Genomic DNA, 25,500 nt, shown 5'->3' on the forward strand with positions numbered 1-25,500 from the left:
TATATATATATATATATATATATATATTGTGTGTGTACTATAAATATCTTCATACTTGAGCAACTGTCTCGTACAAAGCTTCCTTTTAAGATGTCAATATAAAAAATGGGGACTCAAGTGGGAAGGCAGTGGTGGGACAATAAAGAGGTTGGGGGAGGAGAGGAGGCAATTGCACCTATCATGGTGGAAAAAGAATACTAAACTAATAAAAACTAAAAGTAGCTGGATACATAAATAGTCTCCCATTCTGGAGTATATGGAATCCAATAACAAAAGGAGACTTCCTTTATTATTTCCTATGGTTTTTTTCCAGGAAGAAACTGGATAAACATTTGGACTTAAGTTATAATTCTATCACACCTTTTTTTCTTCTTCTTCTCTCTCATTCTCCAAGTGGTGACTCTTAATCATTTATTCCTTTGGCTTGCTCAAATTATTTGACAGATTTTTGCCTTCACGACTTTGATTATATTAAGATCCATATTCAGACATAGCTTTGATAGCAAAGTTAGCTGAATAAACATATCCAGATAATTTTGGAAGTAGATTCAATGGTAAAACCACATTACTGAATAGAGTTGGCTATTTTAAAGTTGGCTTATTTATAAACAGCTCATTGGCTCAATCAGAATTTGCCAGTTCAATCATCCAGCTAACTCTGAATATCAAAGTTAGCCAGTTAACTCAACTCTTCCCAGGTACGCCCCTAGAATGCCACTAACTTATCTAGCTAAATTCTAGACTTTCAACTTATTAGCTGGCTATAATTTAACAGGATATGTGTCCATATTCATTTAACCAGTTAACTTCTGTGTTGGTAAGTTAAATGTAAGACATTGACAAGACAGGCTAAGAGAGAATTTGAAAAGAAGTTGGCTGTAGAGGCAAAAACTCACAGTAAAAACTTTTTTAAATATATCCGAAGCAGAAAGCCTGTGAGGGAGTCAGTTGGACCGTTAGATGATCGAGGGGTTAAAGGGGCACTTAGAGAAGATAAGGCCATCGCGGAAAGATTAAATTATTTCTTTGCTTCGGTGTTTACTGAAGAGGATGTTGGGGAGGTACCCGTAATGGAGAAGGTTTTCATGGGTAATGATTCAGATGGACTGAATCAAATCACGGTGAACCTAGAAGATGTGGTAGGCCTGATTGACAAACTGAAGAGTAGTAAATCACCTGGACCGGATGGTATACACCCCAGAGTTCTGAAGGAACTAAAAAATGAAATTTCAGACCTATTAGTAAAAATTTGTAACTTATCATTAAAATCATCCATTGTACCTGAAGACTGGAGGATAGCAAATATAACCCCAATATTTAAAAAGGGCTCCAGGGGCGATCCGGGAAACTACAGACCGGTTAGCCTGACTTCAGTGCCAGGAAAAATAGTAGAAAGTGTTCTAAACATCAAAATCACAGAACATATAGAAAGACATGGTTTAATGGAACAAAGTCAGCATGGCTTTACCCAAGGCAAGTCTTGCCTCACAAATCTGCTTCACTTTTTTGAAGGAGTTAATAAACATGTGGATAAAGGTGAACCGGTAGATATAGTATACTTGGATTTTCAGAAGGCGTTTGACAAAGTTCCTCATGAGAGGCTTCTAGGAAAAGTAAAAAGTCATGGGATAGGTGGCGATGTCCTTTCGTGGATTGCAAACTGGCTAAAAGACAGGAAACAGAGAGTAGGATTAAATGGGCAATTTTCTCAGTGGAAGGGAGTGGACAGTGGAGTGCCTCAGGGATCTGTATTGGGACCCTTACTGTTCAATATATTTATAAATGATCTGGAAAGAAATACGACGAGTGAGATAATCAAATTTGCAGATGACACAAAATTGTTCAGAGTAGTTAAATCACAAGCAGATTGTGATAAATTGCAGGAAGACCTTGTGAGACTGGAAAATTGGGCATCCAAATGGGAGATGAAATTGAATGTGGATAAGTGCAAGGTGATGCATATAGGGAAAAATAACCCATGCTATAATTACACAATGTTGGGTTCCATATTAGGTGCTACAACCCAAGAAAGAGATCTAAGTGTCATAGTGGACAACACATTGAAATCGTCGGTGCAGTGTGCTGCGGCAGTCAAAAAAGCAAACAGAATGTTGGGAATTATTAGAAAAGGAATGATGAATAAAACGGAAAATGTCATAATGCCTCTTTATCGCTCCATGGTGAGACCGCACCTTGAATAGTGTGTACAATTCTGGTCGCCGCATCTCAAAAAAGATATAATTGCGATGGAGAAGGTACAGAGAAGGGCTACCAAAATGATAAAGGGAATGGAACAACTCCCCTATGAGGAAAGACTAAAGAGGTTAGGACTTTTCAGCTTGGAGAAGAGACGACTGAGGGGGGATATGATAGAGGTGTTTAAAATCATGAGAGGTCTAGAACGGGTAGATGTGAATCGGTTATTTACTCTTTCGGATAGTAGAAAGACTAGGGGGCACTCCATGAAGTTAGCATGGGGCACATTTAAAACTAATCGGAGAAAGTTCTTTTTTACTCAACGCACAATTAAACTCTGGAATTTGTTGCCAGAGAATGTGGTTTGTGCAGTTAGTATAGCTGTGTTTAAAAAAGGATTGGATAAGTTCTTGGAGGAGAAGTCCATTACCTGCTATTAAGTTCACTTAGGGGTAGATTTTAAAAGAAGCGCGATCAGCCTACTTTTGCTTGCGCATCAGACTCAAGCAAAAGTACGCTGGATTTTAGTAGATACGCGTTGAGCCGCGCGTATCCACTAAAATCCTGGATCGGCGCGCGCAAGGCTATCGATTTTGTATAGCCTGCGCGCGCCGAGCCGCGCTGCCTCCCCCAAAATAGGCTTCCTCCCCCAAAATAGGCTTCCCGGCGCGCAGGGCCCTGCTCGCCTAAATCCGCCCGGTTTTGGGCGGATTTAGGCGAGCAGGGCTCTGAAAATCTACCCCTTAGAGAATAGCCACTGCCATTAGCAATGGTTACATGGAATAGACTTAGTTTTTGGGTACTTGCCAGGTTCTTGTGGCCTGGATTGGCCACTGTTGGAAACAGGATGCTGGGCTTGATGGACCCTTGGTCTGACCCAGTATGGCATTTTCTTATGTTCTTATGTAACTAGCTAAATGCTTTTGATTATGTAACTCTAAGGTAGCAATTCTTGTTTGCTGCTTTTTAGGGGTTTTTGGCCTCCTCCATGTGGTGTTTGATCCAACTATTTGTTATTTTCTTTTTTCTAATGCATTATTGTTTTCTTTTACTTTTCAAAGTTGGAATTGTTTTTGTAAAACATGGATGGAAACACGTATTGCATTTGCGGGATGTTGCTGAGTAAAATATTTAATAATCCACAAAATGCTTAAAATCTGAGGTTACAAAAAGTGTCTCGGGTTTTGGTGCTGGTAAAACAGAGAGTAAAAATGTAAGATTCTATGAATCCTTCAGAAAAAAAATTAGATGGGGGCCTGTTCCCATTTGTGGTGCTTCTGGCCTTGTTCCACATACATAGAGAGATGTAACAAAGCCAACCACTGGAATTCTGCAATTTGTGTGAACCAAAGATCTTGTGCAGAAAAGCTTGTGGGACCAAGAGCTATAGTAGTGGACGGCATAAGATCCCAGTGCACAGAGCTAAGGGGGTCAGGGTGCCATGGCCACCAGCCTCTCTCTCTATACTACCAGAAAAGTTGTTACTCGATAATCACTTTATGACAATCTAGAGAGCCAAAAAAAATTAAAAGGAAGAAAACATAATAGCATCCGTAATGAGAATACATAAAATATGTGGATGCCTGTCTAACCATGTTTTAATTCAGCTGTAGTTTAACAGAGGTTGAAATTAAAGGTCATTATTTTCTGTTCTGGGAAGATTTTGAAATAAAATTAATTATAATGTAATGAAATAGTTGGCCCAGAACACTCCTAAATCTTCTTCGGTGTGTGATTGAGCTCCTGTAAGGTAGTGCAGTGCCTTCAGTACTGCTGCCGGTCTGGTGCTTGATTTGAATCAGAGCAGTTGTCACAACTCTTTCTCTGTCAACCTTCTGCTGCCACCAGAGACCAAAGCCAAACCACAAAAGGTCACCTCAGTATCTAACAGATTGGGTAATTTTTCACTTTAACATTGCTCCAGAATGAGATGAGACATGGGGATTGCTGTTACACAGGAGCAGCAACCATCACATGCTTTTCATTTTCTCTTGGAAGATTTCCTCCATTCTTCTTTTTTTCTCCACTTTCTCACCTTCTCGTAATTTTCATATTTCCTGTCTCCTTTTCTTCTATATTTCATTCTTTTCTTTTCCTATTCCCTTACAGTCAATTACAATATTTTTTTCCATTTTCATATTTTTACTTTTCTCTACTTTAAAACTTTTTATTGAGCTATTATGGGGCGGATTTTCAGAGCCCTGCTCGCGTAAATCCGCCCAAAACCGGGCGGATTTACGCGAGCAGGGCCCTGCGCGCCGGAAAGCCTATTTTACATAGGCCTCCCGGCGCGCGCAGAGCCCCGGGACTCGCGTACGTCCTGGGGTTCTCGGAGGGGGGCGTGTCGGGGGGCGGGGCCGGAGCGCGCGGCGTTGCGGGGGCGTGTCGGCAGCGTTTTGGGGGCGGGTACGGGGCGTGGCTACGGCCCGGGGGCGTGGCCGCGCCCTCCGTACCCGCCCCCAGGTCGCGGCCCGGCGCGCAGCAGGCCCGCTGGCGCGCGGGGATTTACGTCTCCCTCCGGGAGGCGTAAATCCCCCGACAAAGGTAAGGGGGGGTGTAGACAGGGCCGGGTGGGTGGGTTAGGTAGGGGAAGGGAGGGTAAGGTGAGGGGAGGGCAAAGGAAAGTTCCCTCCGAGGCCGCTCCGATTTCGGAGCGGCCTTGGAGGGAACGGGGGGAGGCAGTGCGGCTCAGCGCGCGCAGGCTATACAAAATCGATAGCCTTGCGCGCGCCGATCCAGGATTTTAGTGGATACGCGCGGCTCCGCGCGTATCTACTAAAATCCAGCGTACTTTTGCTTGAGTCTGATGCGCAAGCAAAAGTAGGCTGATCGCGCTTCTTTTAAAATCTACCCCTATGTGAAGCCATTATGGGGTAGATTTTAAGAGGCACGCGAACAGCCTACTTTTGCTTGCGCATCAGACTCAAGCAAAAGTACGCTGGATTTTAGTAGATACGCGCGGAGCCGCGCGTATCCACTAAAATCCTGGATCGGCGCGCGCAAGGCTATCGATTTTGTATAGCCTGCGCGCGCCGAGCCGCGCTGCCTCCCTCCGTTCCCTCCAAGGCCGCTCCGAAATCGGAGCGGCCTCGGAGGGAACTTTCCTTTGCCCTCCCTCACCTTACCCTCCCTTCCCCTACCTAACCCACCCACCCGGCCCTGTCTACACCCCCCCCTTACCGTTGTCGGGGGATTTACGCCTCCCGGAGGGAGACGTAAATCCCCGCGCGCCAGCGGGCCTGCTGCGCGCCGGGCCGCGACCTGGGGGCGGGTACGGAGGGCGCGGCCACGCCCCCGGGCCATAGCCACGCCCCATACCCGCCCCCAAAACGCGGCCGACACGCCCCCGAAACGCCGCGTCGACCGGGCCCGCTCCCCGACACGCCCCCGACACGCCCCCCTCCGAAAGCCCCGGGACGTACGCGAGTCCCGGGGTCTGCGCGCGCCGGTAGGCCTATGTAAAATAGGCTTACCGGCGCGCAGGGCCCTGCTCGCCTAAATCCGCCCGGCTTTGGGCGGATTTAGGCGAGCAGGGCGCTGAAAATCCGCCCCTATGTGTTTTCTGTTTCTACACCTATGGTTTCACTCTGTGCTAAATGAATAATGTATGGAATGTACAAGAAAAAAACAAAACATCTTATTTATTGTTTTGCAAATATGGCACATTTTTTTACTTTGTTTTTTCAGAAAACATGATTAAGATTAAAATTATTTTTTACATTGTAAAATACCTGTTCTTTTATTTTTAATCACTGGGCATGTGCAAAATCACAGTGCTGTGCATGCTTAGCTGTGATGTCATTCATTAAAACATGGCTATATCTGCATGCTCCATCTCCATAAACAAACATTGACTGGGAAAACTCAGCGTGATGTCATGGCTTGTAACATCTTCTATGATGGCCACCTTCACACAAGATGCAACATCTTGCATAAAACATGTTTTGTTTTGGTTTAACTGTGTAGGTATGTTATGTTCTGTGTGTCTAGAGTTAGACAGTGGGCCCCTGGGTTGTGGTAAGGGTAGACTCCACCCACAGGGAGGAGCCCTGTGGTGACTCACCACGACAGGTGAAGTCTCAGTGATGATGGACAACAGAGAAATAACTTTATTATACTGCAATTGTACCCGAGGAACAGGTAATGAACTTAGTCCAAGATGTAGGACCTGCAAGCAGGTTTTTTCTGATGATAGCCCGCAGCGCGAGATGGTCCTGGAAATACTTCCCCTCAGTGGTTCTTGTGTAGGATATCTCTGGTAGAGGCCCGTAGTGCAGAATAGGCCAGAGAGAGTAGATGGATGTACACAAGGTAATAGAGAGCCGGTGATAACCCGCAGCACAGGGTGACCTGAAGAATATCTTCTCTTGCTGGTGTCTGTGCAGGCGATATCCGGTAGTGGTCCTCAGCATGGGGTAGGCTGGACGCCAATGGCAAGTTGCACAAGATGGTATGGATCCGGTAATGGTCCGCAGAGTGGGATAACCCGAGAATCCACACAGTGAAAGTAGAGGCAGGTGGAGAGCAGGCAATGCACTCACTTGGCACTGAAGAAGTAGAATGAAGTGTAGGCACCGAGAAGACCTGGAACGAGCAGGGCCAGGTCACCCAAGGAACGATGCAGGACGCACTGAAAGAGAGCAGAGGCAGTGAGAGAGGCCCTCCGAGGAGCGGATAGCCCCGAGTGTGAGCAAGGCCTCCGAGGAGCAGGCACCGATAACACTCAGACAGGAACAGCAACCAGAGTCACAGGAAGGCGGAATAAGCAGGACTGGAATCCTTGCTAACTCATCGTACTGAACGTCAGCTGAGCTTAAGTAGTAGAAGCATTTGACGTCATGCGGTGGGGATGCCCCCGACGTTCCCACCATGATGTGTACAAGAAGGGGCCAGGCATGCACGCACGTGCCCTAGGTTACCCCGGAAGCAAGATGGCTGCCAGGAGCGCCCATGCACATCCCGGGAACACCTTGAGGGTTAGTGTGGAAAAGCGGAGATGGCTTTCTTCCCCAGACTGGAAGCAGAGGAGATAAAAGAGGTGAGCAGTAGAGATCACAGCTGCCTGCGACCGACGGGCGCAACAGTACCCCCCTTCTTAGGGCCCCTCCCAGTGGGTTTTGACTTCCTAGGTTGAGCGATATGGAAACGATGTAGCATCTCCTTGTTCAGTATATTTGTGGCAGGTTCCCAACTGTTCTCTTCAGGTTTGTATCCCTCCCAGGAAATTAGATATTCCCAATGCTTTCCCTTTTCACATACATCCAGGATGTCATCACCTGATCACCAAAGGATGTGGATCAGGTGTTTTATCAGAGAACTTTGAAAGGATGAGCAGTTTCAGGAGTGAAACGTGGAAAGCGTTGTGTATTTTCATCGAAGGCGGCAACTTCAAGCTGTAAGTTAATGAACCCAGGTGGCGAAGGACAGTGAAGGGTCCAATATACCGTGGAGCAAATCGAACTGAAGGTAGCTTGAGCCAAATGTATTTGGTACTGAGCCATACCTTATCTCCTGGCTTGAACTGGGGAGCCGTTTGATGATGAGCATCATAGAATTTTTTTGCCCGTTGTCCAGCTTTGTATAGAAGCACTTTGGTTTTAGTCCAGAATTGATGAATCTCATCCACAGTAGCCTGAGCAGCAGGTGATGTTCCAGCTAATGCTATGGGAAGTAGTGGAAGTGGCTGACGGCCATAGACTATCTGAAATCTAGTGGAACCGGTGACGGACGCCGGATGCGAGATCAATGCAAACTCTGCCCAGGGTAGCAGCTCTGCCCAATCATTCTGCCTAGAGTTGATATAGGCCCGGATGAACTGCTTGAGTGTTCTGTTCATTGTCTCCATTTGTCCATTAGATTGGGGGTGATAGGCAGAAGTCAGGTCTAATGCGGTGTCGAATTTACAACATAATGCCTAGGGATGTGCAGCAGGGATGGATTCGTCCCATTCAGTATTTGTATTCGTCGGGACCCAAATCCGTTGCATCCGTTCTCGGGGGACCCCGATCCGTTCATTAGTTACATATGTATTTGTTTCCCCCCAAAAAAACCCATCCCAACCCTTTAAATTTAATTTACTACAACCTCCCACCCTCCTGACCTCCCCAAGACTTGCCAAAAGTCCCTCGTGGTCCAGCAGGGGTCCTGGAGCAATCTCCTGCACTCGGGCTGTCAGCTGCCGGTATTCAAAATGGCCCCTCTAACAGATTGGGTAAATTTTCACTTTAATATTGCTCCAGAATGAGTCGAGGCATGGGGATTGCTGTTACATAGGAGCAGCATCCATCACATGCTTTTCATTTTCTCTTGGAAGTTTTCCTCCATTCTTCTTTTTTCTCCACTTTCTCACCTTCTCACCATTTTCATATTTCCTGTATTTAGTCTCATTTTCTTCTATATCTCATTCTTTTCTTTTCCTATTCCCTTTTTTATTTTACAGTCATTTACAATATTTTCTTCCTTTTTCATATTTTTACTTTTCTCTACTTTAAAACTTTTTATTGAGCTATTTTGTGAAGCCATTATGGACAGGTGGAGTCTCAGTGATGATGGACAACAGAGAAATAACTTTATTATACTGCAATGGTACCCGAGGAACGGGTAATGAACGTAGTCCAAGATGTAGGACCTGCAAGCAGGTATTTTCCGATGTTAGCCCGCAGCGCGGGATGGTCCTGGAAATACTTCCTCTCAGTGGTTCTTGTGCAGGATATCTCTGGTAGAGGCCCATAGTGCAGAACAGGCAAGAGATAGTAGATGGATGTACACAAGGAAATAGGGAGCCAGTGATAACCTGCAGTGCGGGATGCCCTGAAGAATACCTTCTCTTGCTGGTGTCTTTACAGGTGATATCCGTTAGTGGTCCGCAGCGTGGGGTAGGCCGGATGCTGGTGGCAAGTTGCACAAGATGGTATGGATCCGGTAGTGGTCCGCAGAGCGGGGTTATCTGAGAATCCACACAGTGAAGGTAGAGGCAGGTGGAGAGCAGGCACTGTACTCACTCAGCACTGAAGAAGTAGATTGAAGTGTAGGCACCGAAAAGACCTGGAATGGAGCAGGGCCAGGTCATCCAAGGAATGATGCAGGACTCACTGAAAGAGAGCAGAGGCAGTGAGAGAGAGACCCTCTGAGGAGCGGATAGCCCCAAGTGTGTGCGAGGCCCCCAAGGAGCGCACACAGAGAACACTCAGACAGGAACAGCAACCAGAGTCGCACCAAGGTGGAATAAGCTGGACTGTAATTCTTGCTAACTCGTCGTACTGAAGGTCAGCTTAGCTTAAGTAGTAGAAGAGAGTGACGACATGACGCGCTCAAGAAGGGGCCAGGCGCGCACACACGTGCCCTAGGTTACCCCGGAAGCAAGATGGCTACCAGGAGCTCTCACGTCATCCCGGAAATGCCATGAGGGTCATCATGGAGAAATGGAGATGGCTTTCTTCCCCAGACTAGAAGCAGAGGAGAGAAAAGAGGTAAGAAGTAGAGGTCGCAGCTGCCTGCGACCAACGGTCGCAACAATGTACAGCCGTGATATAATTTCCTGGCCCCAACACAACAGCTGCCATATTGGCAGTACATCATTTCCTGTCCCTAGATATCAGCTACTATCTTAGAAATGTATTTCTGGTTCCAGTCTATGTCATCAAGAAGGGACAAAAAGGAAGCATGTCCCACTGTAATGTCATCATAAAGGGACAGATAGAGCATGTTTTGGGCATGGCTATGACATATTTTCAGAGATGTCAAAGCAGTGGGATCAAGGGGGGGGGGACAAGGGCAAGGCTTAGAATGAAAGTAAACACTGATTGGCCTGGAGGGAAGTAACTGAGTGGTGCTTAACCCAGATGTAAATGCTGATTGGGTGAGCCACCCATGAATCACTTGTCAAAACAAGTTTGACAAAAGATGTTCCCTACAACTATAACATTGTCAAGCCACCTTCTTAGGTGTTGCTCCACGTATTATTGCAAAACTTGGTGATAAGATATGGAAGGGGGACTGGGTGTAGGATTAAGTATGGGACATATAATTATAGGGATGTGCATTTTTTTTAAATGAATGAGTAAAATGCAATCAATGAGACCATTTCATTTGTAGATTAAGAAATGAATTGAGAGCACACATTAATTAAATAAAAATAATTGTTTCATTAATTTATGTTTCCCATTCAAGTCTTTGGTCCATTGAAAAGAGCTCCAGCAAGACTATTATGTATAGCAACCAAGGAATTCCTAAGTGAGGTAGTAACCAGGACAGAGCCAAGGGGGCAAGTAGACAAGATGGAGAACCAAGGTGAAGCTCCCTGTTTCTAATAATACAACTTGAGGATCCTTGTACCTTACCACAGACTGTATACATTAGGGGTTGATGCCACTATGCCTTGCTGCTATATCCATTATGCTACACTTGGGGGTATTGCTGTCACTCTGCCTAGTTGCCATGCCCAGGATGCTACACTTGCGGGGGGGGGGGGGGGGGGTTGTTTACATTCTGCCTTGTTGTTATAACTCTTATGCTACACCTTGGGCATATTGCTGCCTCTGTGCCTTGCTACTATACCCCTGATTTAGGGTCCTTGCAACCATTCAGCCTTACTGTCATACCCAAGACTCTATACCTTGGGAGTCATGTTATCACTCTGCCTTGATGCTATACCCCTTATACTATACCTTGGGTGCCTTTCTACCACTCTAGCTTGCTGCAATAACCAAGACTCTGCAATTCAGGGGTCTTTATGCTCCTCTGCTTTGCTGCTATATCACTTATCCTATACCTTGTGGACTTTCTGACACACAGCCTTTCCATACCACAGACTTTACATCTTGGAGGTTTTTTTGCCACCCTGAATTGCTGCCATATCCCAAACTCTATACATTGGGGTATGTTGCCACCGTGAGTGGCTGCAATGCAACTCTCATGGTCCTTTGAGGTCTTCATGCCAGTATTTGTGCTGATTTGTCCCTCCTCAGTGCCTGGGTTTTTTTATGCACCTTTGATGCTTTGTTTTCCCTTCATGATAACTTAGTATGTTCTTGCTACTCTTGATATCACTTTATGCTTTTTGTACTGCCTTTGGGGATTCATGCCACTGTTCTATATGTTCTTTTTTGAAGTTTTGGAGTGTTCTTGTTGCTCTTGCTGATACTTTGTTCCTCTGATAGTAACTTGGAGACCTCTCACCACTGCTGCTATCCCTTTTGCTCCTTTAAAGTGCCTTAGGCGATTCATGACACTTTGCCACAGTCTTGGTGCCTTGGAGTTCTCATCCCCCCTCTGGATTTGTGTCCACACGTTTCATTAGAATTGATTAGAAAATCCAATTTTGAAGCTCAAAATAGGCTACATTGCTTCCCCCATTGACTTTAATAAGAAACATTTAGTTTGTTTTTTTTTTCATCTGAAACTAATGAAACAAAAGGAAGTGACCTATGAAATGAATGAATGAACCAAAACAAATATTTTGCCTCTGCATGTCCCTAAATTAGGGGTTGAATATTCAACAGATGGAGTTGGTTGTAGCCAGAACTGTTATGGAATTTAAATAAGCTTGAAATGGATCTAGAGGTCAGTGTTAGGAACAGGGTTGAGAGGTTGGGCAAAAGATATGTGGCGAGGGGAGTTAGTGATGGTTTAAGTATGGGAATGTATATGCTTAGCTATCAAACTAGTTGAAAATTAGAAAGGAAGACAGACTGAATGGAACAATTTGTCTTTAAATGTCGTCACTTGCTATGTTACTATGTTTAAACTGGGATCATTAGGTGGAAGGGAGTATGGAAAAGGGACTAAAAGTAACTGGTGGAAAGAAGATCAGAAGGGACTCATACTAAGAGAAATGAAGTTTAGTATAGGCAATTAAACAGCCTAAACCTCAGGAAGACATTTTGAAAATCACCCACCCTATATGCAATTAATAGTATGCATGCAGTTCCACAACATGCATACTTTTATCCACACTGTAATGTAGGTGTTCCCAGGGCAGGGTTAGGGCAGGGGAGAAAACAACGCACATAGCTTTGGATTTTCAAAATTATATGCAATGTTTTAGTTGGAAAAGGTATTCACAGAAAATGTAGGAGCAAGTCTCTGCAGGCATTATCTCCTTAGGCAATTTATAAAATGAATATATATAAGTAATTTTACATTGAAAATTGGTGCAATGACCGTGGGAAAAAATTTCTTGCAAACTACCCCATTTAGACTAGCATCATTGGCAACATTGAATCAATGCTATTGCTGGTTTCAGTATTGATAATGCCATATACCTTTGTAACAAAAAAATATCAAGTACATTTTAGAAGCCCTGCGCGCATTTTCAGAAGGGCCCAACCATGAGGGTAACCCACATTATGCGATAAAGTCCTGGATTTTTGAAAAGGGCCATCCAGGGGGCATGGTCTGGGCAGGAAGAGGCAGGGCGGGGGCTTGCCAGGACAGCGCCATTCGATGCTGTCCCGGGGAAGCATGCGCCGGCAGCCAGCCAGCGTCCGGAGATTATTTCTACTCCCGAGGAGCAGTAAGTAATCGAACAAAAAAAAAAAATGTAAGTAGCTAGGAAGGGGTTAGGGGTCAGGGAGGAGTGGTAGGAAAGTTAGGTAGGGGTATAGGGAAGTTCCCTCCCAGGAACTGGGAAAGACCAGGGAACTGGGGAAGCCCTACTCCCGTCACCGCGTGTGGCCTTTTAAATGTTCCCCCTCCTGCGCACGGAGGAGGCCACCCACCCGCACATGCGCGCACGGATATCATATTTTATAACATGCACGCCGATGTGCACGTGTTATAGCTGTGTCCATGTGCGTGCACCGGGAACTGCACACACATGGACATGTGCGCGGGTCTTAAAATCTACCTCTATGTGCATATAAATTGAGTACAGAAGAAAAAAACAGAAGAGGGGTAATTTAGGACCTGCACATTCCCATATATTAAAAAAAGGTATTTGGAAAGCACTCTAAAAGTCAATGCCCACATGTTGTAGCTGTAAGACAAAAATGTATTACATTCAAAAACACCTCAGTCAGAAGAATAATATCTTAATTTTCACAGCACGTTTATTCCTTTTCAGTCTGAAATTTTTATTTAAATCTCAAAGGGCATGTTTTTATTGATTAGTTCAGTATTAGCCTTCTTTAAGTATCCTGCTCTAAATATAAATATCCAGTGCCTGCACATTTTCTAGAAATAGAAATGTAACTCTCTGAATTAGAGTGGGCCTAACAGATAGCCAAACATATTTATGTTGCTCAATTATTTCTAGCCAGAAAAGGGTGCAGGATAGAATATGGCTGTGTATAATACATAAATTAATCCATGATGAAAAAGCGGAGTGGCTAAACACAGCACTTCGCATACACGTGCCTCACAGAAATCTTAGATCGGCTAATAAGGTGCTTTTAACTGTCCCATCCGTTAAATCAGCAAGACTCACACAGGTAAGAGAGCGAGCGCTGTCACTGGCAGGACCCGTACTGTGGAACTCAATGCTACTCGAAATTAGACTGCAGAGTGGCAGTCTAATTTCAAAGTAAGTCTAAAAACCTGGCTGTATAAACAAGCCTTTTATAAGCAGAACAATAAGAACAAATAAGCACATATGTAAGTAAGCACCAAGCATTCAACTTTATTAAAATTTATTTCTCCTATCTCCTATTACATATTAGAACGTTAACTTTATATAGGAACTGTTAAGAAGTTTTTATCCCAACCAAAATACAAGCAAACTCAACATATAGCTTTGATATTAAAAATGTTACCGTTCCCTAATGGCATACCTATAATATGTTATCTATACCAATCAACTTTTAACTCTATTTTGTGCCTTTTTGTAAACCGTTGTGATGGTTAATTAACTTAACGATGGTATAGAAAAGTTTTTAAATAAATAAAATAAAATATTATGGTCACAGTCAAAATCCTATACTCAGAATTGTATTGACTGCATAGAAAGGATACCACAAAAAAGGCAATTTAGTTGATTAAATTGGAATTTTCTAGTTCAAGAATCCCTTCTGTTAATCTTTTAAAATAGGAATTAATATTATATTGCATAGCATTGCTTAAAATATATTCTATAGCCTATTCTTTACCCATATATTAGCAAGCATTACATAGAAATATAGAAAGGATGGCAGAAAAATACCAATTGGCCCATCCAATCTGCCCAGCAAGCTCCCACACTTGTTTTCCCAAACTTATCTATTTCACCGACCACCAAGTTCAGAACCCTTGTTGGTAACTGTTTGATTCTAATTTCCTGCCACCCCCTGCCATTGATGCAGAGAGTAATGTTGGAGTTGCATCAAGGATGAGCATAAAGCTTAATGGTTAAGGGTAGCAACCGCCACATCAAGCAAATTACCCTGCACAGATCAATGCCTTGTTGGATGAATGTAAATCCTCTTTTTCCCATTTCTTCCTACCATTGAAGCAGAGAGCAACGCTGTATATGCATTCAAAGTGAAGTATCAGGCTTAATTGGTTTAGGGTAGTAAGCCTGATAATCATATGTGAATGAAGTCATACTTTGTTGAATACTAGAAACTTTCTGAAGTTCTTCTAATTTCAACTAACATTAGTGAAATTCACACATACATAAAAAGAAGTACATTATGGGGTAGATTTTCAAAGGGATACACGCGTACCCCCCGAAAACCTGCCTCAAGTTCCCCCTGCGCGCGCCGAGCCTATGTTGAATAGGCTCGGCGGCATGCGCAAGCTCCGGGATGCACGTAAGTCCTGGGGCTTTCATGGGGGGCGTGTCGGGGGCGTATCATGGCGGCATGTCATCCGGGGGCAGGGCCACGGGCGTGATTCCGGCCCAGGGGCATTTTGGGGGCATAGCAGAGGCCTCCGAAACTGCTCCCGGGCCGGGGAATCGCATGGCCGGCGCGTGCGAGTTACACCTGCCTCGGGCAGGCGTAACTTTTCAAACAAAGGTAGGGGGGTTTAGATAGGGCGGGGGGGGGGGGGTTCGGTAGGGGAAGGGAGGGGAAGGTACAGGGGGGGTGGAAGGAAAGTTCCCTCCAAGGCCGCTCTGATTTCGGAGGGAACGGAGGCAGTCTGTGCGGCTCGGCGCGTGCAGGCTGCCGATTTTGCACAACCTTGCGCGCGCCAACCCTGGATTTTAAAAGATACGTGCGGCTACGCGCATATCTATTAAAATCCGGTGTACTCTTGTTTGCGCCGGTCATGCGAACAAAAGTACGCGCAGGTGTAGTTTTTTAAAATCTGCCCCATTTGTAAGAATATTACTTTTTTCATGAATAAAAAAGGAATAATTGATTGTGAAAATGACTAAAAGAAAATTATCCAAATGGTAGCAATGTGAGTCTCTAATAACAAAATTGACACAGGATGAAGGCACCTTATAGATCAGGGGTAACCAACTTTGTTCCTTGAGATCCACAAACAAGCCAGGTTTTCAGGATGTCCACAATGAATACGCATGAGGTAGATTTGCATATAATGGAGGCAGTGCATGCAAATTCATCTCATGAATATTCATTGTGGATACCCTGAAAACCTGGCTTGTTTGTGACTCTTGGCCACCCCTGATATAGATTAATAGATTTATTGAGACATGTTTTCAAGGATAATTGTCCACTCTGTCAATTGCAATCAGCCTCTGTTGTTTTTACTAAAAATTCATGTTTATATAGTCTATATAAAGAAAAGCTAAATTTCCATGTGTGAAGCAAAATCTACAACATTTCATTACTCTGGTTTCCTGTAGGGAAACTGGTCTTATACAATTACTGCTGTCTGTTCCCATCCTAGGTCTGTATGTCACTGACAAATCATTTGTTTGAACCAATTTTTTCATTCAAATTTCATCTACTTATAATAGAGCATCCAGTGGACTTTGGCTCAAATGTTTCATGTGCCTAGGAACTCCTTCACTTAAAATTTGAATTAATGATTTATTCTAGGTTGTTTGGTTTTTTTTTTTTTGGGGGGGGGGGGTTTGTTTTTTTTTATCTTAGAAAAATGAAAGGACATTGTGGTGTCCTAAAAACGTTCATATGGGGTCAGACCAAGGGTTCATCAAGCTCAGTATCCTGTTTCTAACAGTGGCCAATCCAGGTCATAAGAACCTGGCAGGATCCCAAACAGTAGACAGATCCATTTCTGCTAACACCAGGGATAAGTTGTGGCTTTCTGTAAGTCTTCTGTTAACAATGATTTACAGGCTTTTCTTCCAGGAACTAGACCAAATCCTTTTTATACCCAGCTATGTTAACTGCTTTTACCACAACCCCAAGATATACCATAAGGGGTATAGCAGCAAACCCCCAAGCTATAGAATTTGGGCTATGGCAATAAGGCTGAGTGGTAGCAAGACCCCCCCCCCCCCCCCCCCCCCCCCAAGGTGGGTCATAGGGAGTCAAAGCTACTTAGCCAGATAAGTATTGATTTATTTGGCTAAAAAAATAGCCATAGAGCAGCTAATTAGTGTTTTATACACAAATAATCAGTAGCATAGCCATGTAGTAGAATATCTCATGTAAGTTAGCCAGATAAATCTTATCAAGCTAACTAATATATCCAAATAAGTCTGCATACCTATCTTAAGGGATATAATAGCAAGGCAGAATAGCAACAAGACACCAAAGTGAAGTGTCAAAAGCAGGGCAATTAGGCTGAGTGACAGCAAGACACCCAATCCTCTGCCCTTTCCATTCTTTTCTCTTCCTTTTGCTGGCAGTAGTATGATTAAATTAGAAGTGGCTACTGGAATTTTGATGTCAAAATATACTTTATTGATACTGTACCTCTCACAGCACCACTTTAATATTAACTTTCTGTCTGTCACACACAGTCAAGTTGACAGACAGCATTCACTTCCGTGCTTAGCAACCACAGTTCCAACTTGTCCAAGCAGAGTTAGCAGCTTACTTCTGGCACAAACTCTGTCTCTACATGGCTAGAGGCTAGGGCTATTGATAACAGTGAGGGTAACTTTCAAAGAACTCCATACAGCCTCATATAAACATGTATATGTATATGCAGAAATCTAATATAGTATTTTTTCACTGTGCGTACCTAGTCCATGCAGATTATAAAATTTGCATATACCCAACCATTAACATATGTGTATGTTTCAGCACGTCTGAAAATCAGCAATATATTGGAATCAAGTACTTTTTCTACCAATTTTATAAACACACTTGCATGTATTTTACATGGGGCAAAATATAACTTGTTTGCATAAAACCCTGATTTACATGCAAAAGTAGGTATCATTTTAAATATTTACAAGTACTTGAAATCACAAGTTTGCTAATACTGCCACCATTTTACCTACTCTGTCTTCAGTTTATTGAGATGAGACCTTCCTAATATTTCATACCCAAACTTCCCTCCCAACAAAATTAGTCAACAGAAGTCTATCAGTTTTCCTAGATAATAAACAGGTGTAAAATTATACAAATAAGTTGCCTAATGTATTTGTGTAAATCTCTTATAAAATAGCAACTTATGCATGTACCTCGTGGCCCTGCCCAGGAATACCCCTAGACAGCCCTTTTTTGTGCAGGTAAATGTGTGCGCAAAACCACAAATATGCACATATGTTTTTAAACCTTTTAGCATTACATTTAACAAATACAACATTACGTTTATATTTGAAGAGAAAAGAGATGCAGAAACATATCAGTAATTATTTTAGTTAAAGATCATAAAGAAAACCAAGTACAATGAAACTGCAATCTCTAACAAGCCCACAAATATGGAGTAGAGGGGAAAGAAAAATCAAGAAGCAGTCCAAATATTAGAAAAAAAGGGGTCCTGGAGGCTACAAATTAAAGAGCATTCCTTTAAGCAGATATCTAAGGAGAATCAGCAACAACACCAGAGGAAGTTTTGTCTTCAAGAAACATTCTCAACTGAGAAGGGTCAAAGAAATTATAGTGATCATTATTATACTTCACAAAACATTTGCAAAGAAAATAAAGAAAAAAAACACCTCTGATATCAAGCACCTCCTGTCTCATCTGCAGAAATTGTTTGCATCTAGCCTGGGTTTCAAAAGACATCTGGAGAGCACCATACCTTATGACCCATAAACAGAGATTCTTTATAGTTAAAGAAAAGCCACATAACAAAATTTTTATCTGACTGGAAAACAAAAGATATTAACAAAGTAGCCTGAAGGGGAACTTCGTCCAAGTTCTCTAAGAAGGCAGTCAATTCTAATGTATCCATATTCAGTTGCTCCTGGATATGGTCTTCCAGTACTTCAGAAGCCATATAATGTTTTTTCTTTAGTAGAAAAAATATCTTATTAAGTGGTGGCTGTGCTTCAGGAGTAAATTTTAAAACCTCCAAAAGATATGTTTTAAATGATTCCCTTGGGCTGACCAGAGAGTTTTGAGGGGAAATTAAAAAATCTCAAATTTAAATCTCAAATTCCACAACTTCCAGCTTGTGGTAGAGTTTTAAATTGTCTTTTTCCAAACTGTCATTATTAGATTGAATCAAAGTTATCTTTCTTTCACAGTCCAAAACCTTCTCAGAAAAAAAGAAATAACTGATTGTTCCACTCTCTCTATTTTGGCTTTATTATCCTTCATCAGAGATTTGATGCCATGGAGTCTCTTGGAAATAGAGTTATTCATAATGCTCATAGCTGATTAGATCTATTCTAGAGAGATCTCACCTCTGTGCTCTTTCCTCTCCACTACTGGATGCAAAGACAGGGAACCAGTCAAAGAGCAAGTCGATTTTCCAGCTGCTTCAGGGAGACCCGGTGCTGAAGAGGTACCCTCCATACCCTCTGTATTCTCCATCTACACCTCTCATCTGCCTCCAGCTGGAGAAGCAATGGCCATCATACCAAATATGCCCAGATGTAAACCAGCTGCTGCAGCTCCTAGTAGCTCTCCAACTTCCATGTTTGCCGCATCAACAAGGGTACAAAGCCTTGGGACACTGACAGCTCCAGTCGCAGGGTGATGAAGTGCTGTTCTGGACTGAGGGACACCTTAGCCTCAGACTGGGGGGAGGCTTCTCTCTCATCCCCAGCAACAAGAGGCCCTGGCTGCGGGGAGGAAGTAGAAAAGTTGAGAGGAAATCTCCAGGAGTTGGGTTGGAGGAGGATGATCCTCCCTCCCCTTTTTGTTTCTTCACCATAATAGGAATATATGCATAGCACAGAGTTTACATGACTTGCCTCCAGAATGCCATCTTGAACAACCTCCAATATGCACATATTTTTGATGTTTATCAAATAGCATGTTTGTGCATACGAGCTACTTACATGTATATGTGCTAATTTTATGTGCATACTCCAGGGTACGTTTTGGATGTGTTTGAAAACGTTTATATTATGAGTTTTTGCCTCTGCTGCATCTTGGGTCCTGCATATAGAACATGGATCATTTCTGAGAAAGCTACCTGGAGTTTCTGGATTTCAACTTTCTATCTAAAATCTGAAATTCGGCTTCCAGAATCTTCCTCCCACACTCTCTTATGTCATTGGTACCCACATGTTCCATGAGAACTGGCCCCTCCCCAGCATACTCTAAAATCCTAACTAAGTGATGTGTGAGGTCTGAGACCTTTAAATCAGACAGGCAAGTTACCAAATAAGCTTCATATCCACCAGCCACCAAGCTATCTATATTCCTAATGAATGAATCACCAACTAAGAAGGTTATGCAAACCCTTTCCATTCTTCCTGGTCACAAGCCCTTCCCTGGAGACATATCCTCAGTACGAGAGGATAAATGCATCACCTGTAGCTATCCTAGCTACAGGATCACCTCCTGCTACACCAAGGTAGCAGGAGGTCACCTGGTCTGCTTCCAGGTGACCATGCTTCTCCAAGGTAGCACAGGGGCTGCCAGATTAGAGTTGGGACTTGATTGTTATGTCTCTGAAGGTATCCTCTATATACCTGTATCTCTGTCTGCTTCAAATCCTCCAGGTCTTCTACTCTAGTCTCCAGAGTTTGGACTCATTCTCTGATAGCCAAGAGCTCTTTGAATTGAGTGCACATATGCAATCTCTATCCAGTTGGTAGATAATCATACATGTGGCACTCAATGCAAAAAACTAGAAGGCCCCCATCGTGCTGTTGACTGCTGACTGCATCTTAATATTGTTGAATTGTTAGTTAATTAAGGGGGTCATTTTTCAAATTGCTTTAGAGCCTTATCGCGGGCATTAGGGAACAAACGCCCATGAAAACACCATAACATATGCGATAAATAATGCATTGCGAGATGCATATGCATGTTTTAAAAATGTCATAAAGTGGGAGGAGTTTATTAAATTGATAGGCACAACATTGCATGCCATAGCATAACTCACGCTATCGTGGAATTTAATGCCAGAAATAATTCAACCTTTTTTTCTGGTCTTATGCTGTGCATTCTGGCCGAATTGGGATTTCCAATATTTATTGCAAATCCTGTTGGGAGAGGGGAGAAGGGAGAGAGAGAAAGAGCCTTTAGGGAGGCACATATATTAGTCAGCTTTTTATACCTCCTGTTAGAGGGGCTATTCTGAATTTGGGGTGAGATTTTGGTGGTGGATTAGGTTTTTGGGGGGCAATTTTACATGCACAGTCAGAGGTAAGAACAGTATAGTAGACATCAGTGAAAATTTCATGTGATTTGGAGGGATGAAAGATATAAAAAGATGAGATTTGTACAATGTATTCTCAACCTAGCATGATGCACTATCTACCTAGCATGTCTCAGCATGCATTTTGTGGTAAAATAACCCTAACCACACAGCCCTTTTTTTGTTATCATGGTTGCTATTTCTGCTACATTTATAGCAGTTTGATAATACCTATGCAAAGCACTAAGGTACCACAATAACTTTTTCACACTTTGAGAGAGAGAGAGAGAGAGAAAGAGACTAGCCATAATGCCCTCACACTAGATTGGTATTTATATCTCTATGGGAAGCCCACCTAGTAACTCGAGGTGAGGTTTAGGTATTAGTGTAGGGGTTAGGGGCCACTTTGATATTCAAAGTGAGATGTACGAACAGTAGGGATGTGAATTGTTTTTTGACGATTTAAAAAATCGTCCGATATTTTTTAAATTGTCAAAAATCGTTAGAGTGCGCGATACAATACAAATTCCCCTGATTTATCGTGAAAAATCATTAATCGGGTACGGGAGTTATTTGGGGGGAGGGCGGGAAAACCGGCACACCAAAACAACCCCTAAACCCACCCCGACCCTTTAAAATGAATCCCTTACCCTCCCGAACCCCCCCAAAATGTTTTAAATTACCTGGTGGTCCAGCAGGGGAGTCCTGGTGCGATCTCCCGCTCTCGGGCCATCGGCGCCATTTTGGCTGCCACTAATAAAAATGGCGCCGATGGCCCGATAAAATAAAAACCCCACCCGACCTTTTAATACTTACCCTTTAGCCTCCCCCACCCTCCTGACCCCCCCAAAACCTTTTAAATTACCTGGTGGTCCAGTGGGGGTGCGGGGAACGATCTCCCGCTCTCGGGCCATCGGCTGCCACTAATAAAAATGGCGCCGATGGCCCTTTGCCCTTACCATGTGACAGGGAAGCCGTGCCATTGGCCGGCCCCTGTCACATGGTAGGAGCACTGGATGGCCGGACATGGTCCGCGCCATCTTTCTTTCCTTTCATAAATGTCTCAGTCTTTATACATAACCTTTAGTGAGCTCACCAATTGAACACCGGTGGGGCCCTTTCTTTCAGATTTCGCCTCTTCTTCTTCTTTTCAAAGACTCCAGTTTTCTCCACTGCAGGTCTTCCTCAGACACCTACTACATATCTAAAAAAAACTAATTAAAAGAAACTATCTATTCTATATATATATTTTTTTTACTTAAACCCTACCTAACTAATACAAATAAATGAATAATTATAAGCCCTCTAACTAAACCCTTAACTAGACAGTCTCTAAAAAAATGTAAATAGATAATAGGGGGTCTTTATGCATCAGCATAGTTTACTTGTGCACATATACTGAACCTCTTTAGAATGTAATAATTCAAAGCTTTAGTTATAGGCACTTAGGCAATAAATATGGCCCTCGGTCTACAGCTCAGAAATGGCCAAATTTTAACCTGTGCCTCAGCGTTTATATAGGATCCTCAGACTCCTAAAGGGTTCCTTTAAATTCAGGTGGTAACAGCAGCTTGTGGCTCTGTCTTCCTATCAGCCAGGTTTAAGTTCAACCGGCTTCAGAGAGGAAGTTATGTTACATTAACTAGACCACTGTCAGTTTAAAACTAACAAACTTCAATAAAATTATTTTCTTTTTTTTTTTTTTTAAGAGTCCACATCCACATGCTAGAGCCAAACTCCTGCGGGGCTCTCTAAGTTAACTAAAACTCTCACAAATTCACATCCCCACACTCAGACTGTCATAAAAAAAAACCTCAAAAAAATGCCTTTGAGAGAAAGGATCTTCACATACACAACCTATCTCTCTCAAGGCTACCCACCCACTCACTGTGTAACTGTCACACTTGGAATGCTGACTGCAGCAGTCTCAAGCTCTCTCTCTCCCCAACTGGCAATAAAGGCCTAACACTAATTAAAATGGTGCAGTTAAAATCAGCATTAAAGTTGTGCAATAGGGCTTCACAAAACTATGAGCCACTCCTCTTTTTCAGATTTGCATCGCACCATGAGTTATGGTACTATCACAGGCATTTTCACATGCGTTAAGGGGTTTTCGCATGCGTTAAAGGTGCTTAATGCATGCGAAAACACCATAACACGATTTGATAAATGACCCCCTTTAAGACATCCCATCTAGAGAAGACACGTAATCATACTTTCCAAATAGATGGTCCCATTTTATGGAACCCCCTGCCTGATTCCCTAACAGCCATTAATGATTTTTCCTTATTTTAGAAGCAGCTGAAAGCTTTTTTTGTTAAAAAAGTGTAATTTCCTGTAGTCAGTATTGTCATTTGTCTAGCGAGAACATGAAACATTAATTACAATGTAATATATTACAATTTTGTAATTGTTTAAATGTATTTTACTTGTTTTATTTTTGCTTGAAAACTGTTTGGTAAGGATTTCTGTATATGTGGAATAGAAATTGTATAAAAGAAAATAAATAATAAATAAATAAATAAATTATTTCCAGTTCACCCAGACCTCCCACCCAAAAAATTCAGGCATCAGTCAAGTTTGATTTCAGTTGCATTAGTTAATTAGCATATATATAAATGTATGAATAAGATACATAATTATATGTGTTGTGTTTCACGGCCGTGATAGGCCACGACCGCAGTCCTCTACCTTGCCCATGACGGTGAACCACCGCAGGAGTCCCGGGGGAAGGCCCTCTCGAGGCCCATCGCTCCGGCACGGATCCCTGTGCTGCTCGCCACAGGGGAAGCCATCCTTGCTCCCCCTCGCGGCATCCGACAGTGATTTCCTCCGTGGAGGAAATCCAAGATCGTCGCCGCCATCTTTATGCACTTTGTTGGGTCACTTTTAATCATCGGTCCAAAAGTCCAGTATTTAAATATTCAATTTTTTAACTTTTCTTTCAAAAACGTATATGCTAAAAAAGTACAGGAGATATAACGTCCCTTAAATGACTGTCGGGGTCAGTAGACCGACGCACGCATTTCGCAATCCGCTGCTTCAGAGACGTGAATTTTACTGACTCTCCTGATTCAGCACCCCCCGTGTGATATAAATGATCACAATTATATGAAATTAGGGACCATCATACCACCCACTGTGCTTGCAAGTTAAAACTTGTGTTTTATGCACTTTGTGGGGTCACTTTTAATCATCGGTCCAAAAGTCCAGTATTTAAATATTCAATTTTTCAACTTTTTTTTCAAAAACTTATATCCTAAAAAAGTACAGGAGATATTACTTCCCTTAAATGATTGTCGAGGTCAGTAGACCGACGCGCGCGTTTCGCAATCCACTGCTTCAGAGACGTGAATTTTACTGACTCTCCTGATTCAGCACTCCCCGTGTGTCTTACAGGCGGGATTACAGACAAATCTTTCATGCCAGTGCTTCTTTTAAAGATCGCCAGATGTTGCTGAAGGCGACTAGGTAAAAATTGAAGGTCCACTATAATTTCTAAAAAATTCAAAGACTTTATAAATCATCTTTGTAACAGTCTTAACTTTCATCAGCATTTTATAAACATTTTCCTAGAGATATTTTAACACTGCATTTTTTCACAGTTGGGACGGCATTGCTTACAGAGACACTTACCGGACCCGACACCATTTCTCCAATTGGCATTTAGCGGCGAAACAGCTCGGACAGGGTCTGATTTTAAACTAAGTGCTCAAAAATCTACCTGACATCCAATTCATGCCTGATTTCGGTGGGAAATCACATAAAGTGAAACCATTCGATCTCTTTATTCAGTCCACCGGGAGTGACTGTAAGTAGAAAATCCATTTCTGTTCGCATTGTCTCAGAAGTCTAAGAAGTAAGATGGGAGAATTAGAATGTATAGTAGTGGACTTTTGGACCGATGATTAAAAGTAACCCAACAAAGTGCATAAAACACAAGTTTTAACTTGCAAGCACAGTGGGTGGTATGATGATCCCTAATTTCATATAATTGTGATTTTTCTACATCCATTGGAAATAACATACAGCATTGTGAGTTTAAAATACATAGACTTCAATTACCCCAATATTGACTGGGTAAATATATCAAAGGGACACGCTAGAGAGATAACGTTCCTGGATGGAATAAATGATAGTTTTATGGAGCAATTGGTTCAGGAACTGATGAGAGAGGGAGAAATTTTAGATCTAATTCTCAGTGGAGCACAGGACTTGGTGAGAGAGGTAACGGTGGTGGGGCCACTTGGCAATAGTGATCATAATATGATCAAATTTGAATTAATGACTGGAAGAGGAACAGTATGCAAATCCACAGCTCTCTTGCTAAACTTTCAAAAGGGAAACTTTGATAAAATGAGAAAAATTGTTAGAAAAAAAACTGAAAGGAGCAGCTACAAAAGTAAAAAATGTGCAAGAGACGTGGTCATTGTTAAAAAGTACCATTCTAGAAGCACAGTCCTGATGTATTGCACACATTAAGAAAGGTGGAAAGAAGGCAAAATGATTACCGGCATGGTTAAAAGGGGAGGTGAAAGAAGCTATTTTAGTCAAAAGATCTTCATTCAAAAATTGGAAGGATCCAACAGAAGAAAATAGGATAAAGCATAAACATTGGCAAGTTAAATGTAAGACATTAATAAGACAGCCTAAGAGAGAATTTGAAAAGAAGTTGGCCGTAGAGGCAAAAACTCACAGTAAAAACTTTTAAAAATATATCCAAAGCAAAAAGCCTGTGAG

General features: G+C 42.7%; 1 protein-coding gene across 1 annotated transcript in view; it reads left to right on the plus strand.

Moving 5' to 3' along the window:
* The window catches only part of LOC115092452 (neuroligin-4, X-linked-like), a 663,771-nt gene that overhangs the window by 222,094 nt on the left and 416,177 nt on the right, over nucleotides 1–25,500 (plus strand). The gene's annotated exons all lie outside the window — the stretch shown is intronic.

The sequence above is a fragment of the Rhinatrema bivittatum genome, chromosome 5, assembly GCF_901001135.1.
Source record: "Rhinatrema bivittatum chromosome 5, aRhiBiv1.1, whole genome shotgun sequence".
NCBI classification, from domain to species: domain Eukaryota; kingdom Metazoa; phylum Chordata; class Amphibia; order Gymnophiona; family Rhinatrematidae; genus Rhinatrema; species Rhinatrema bivittatum.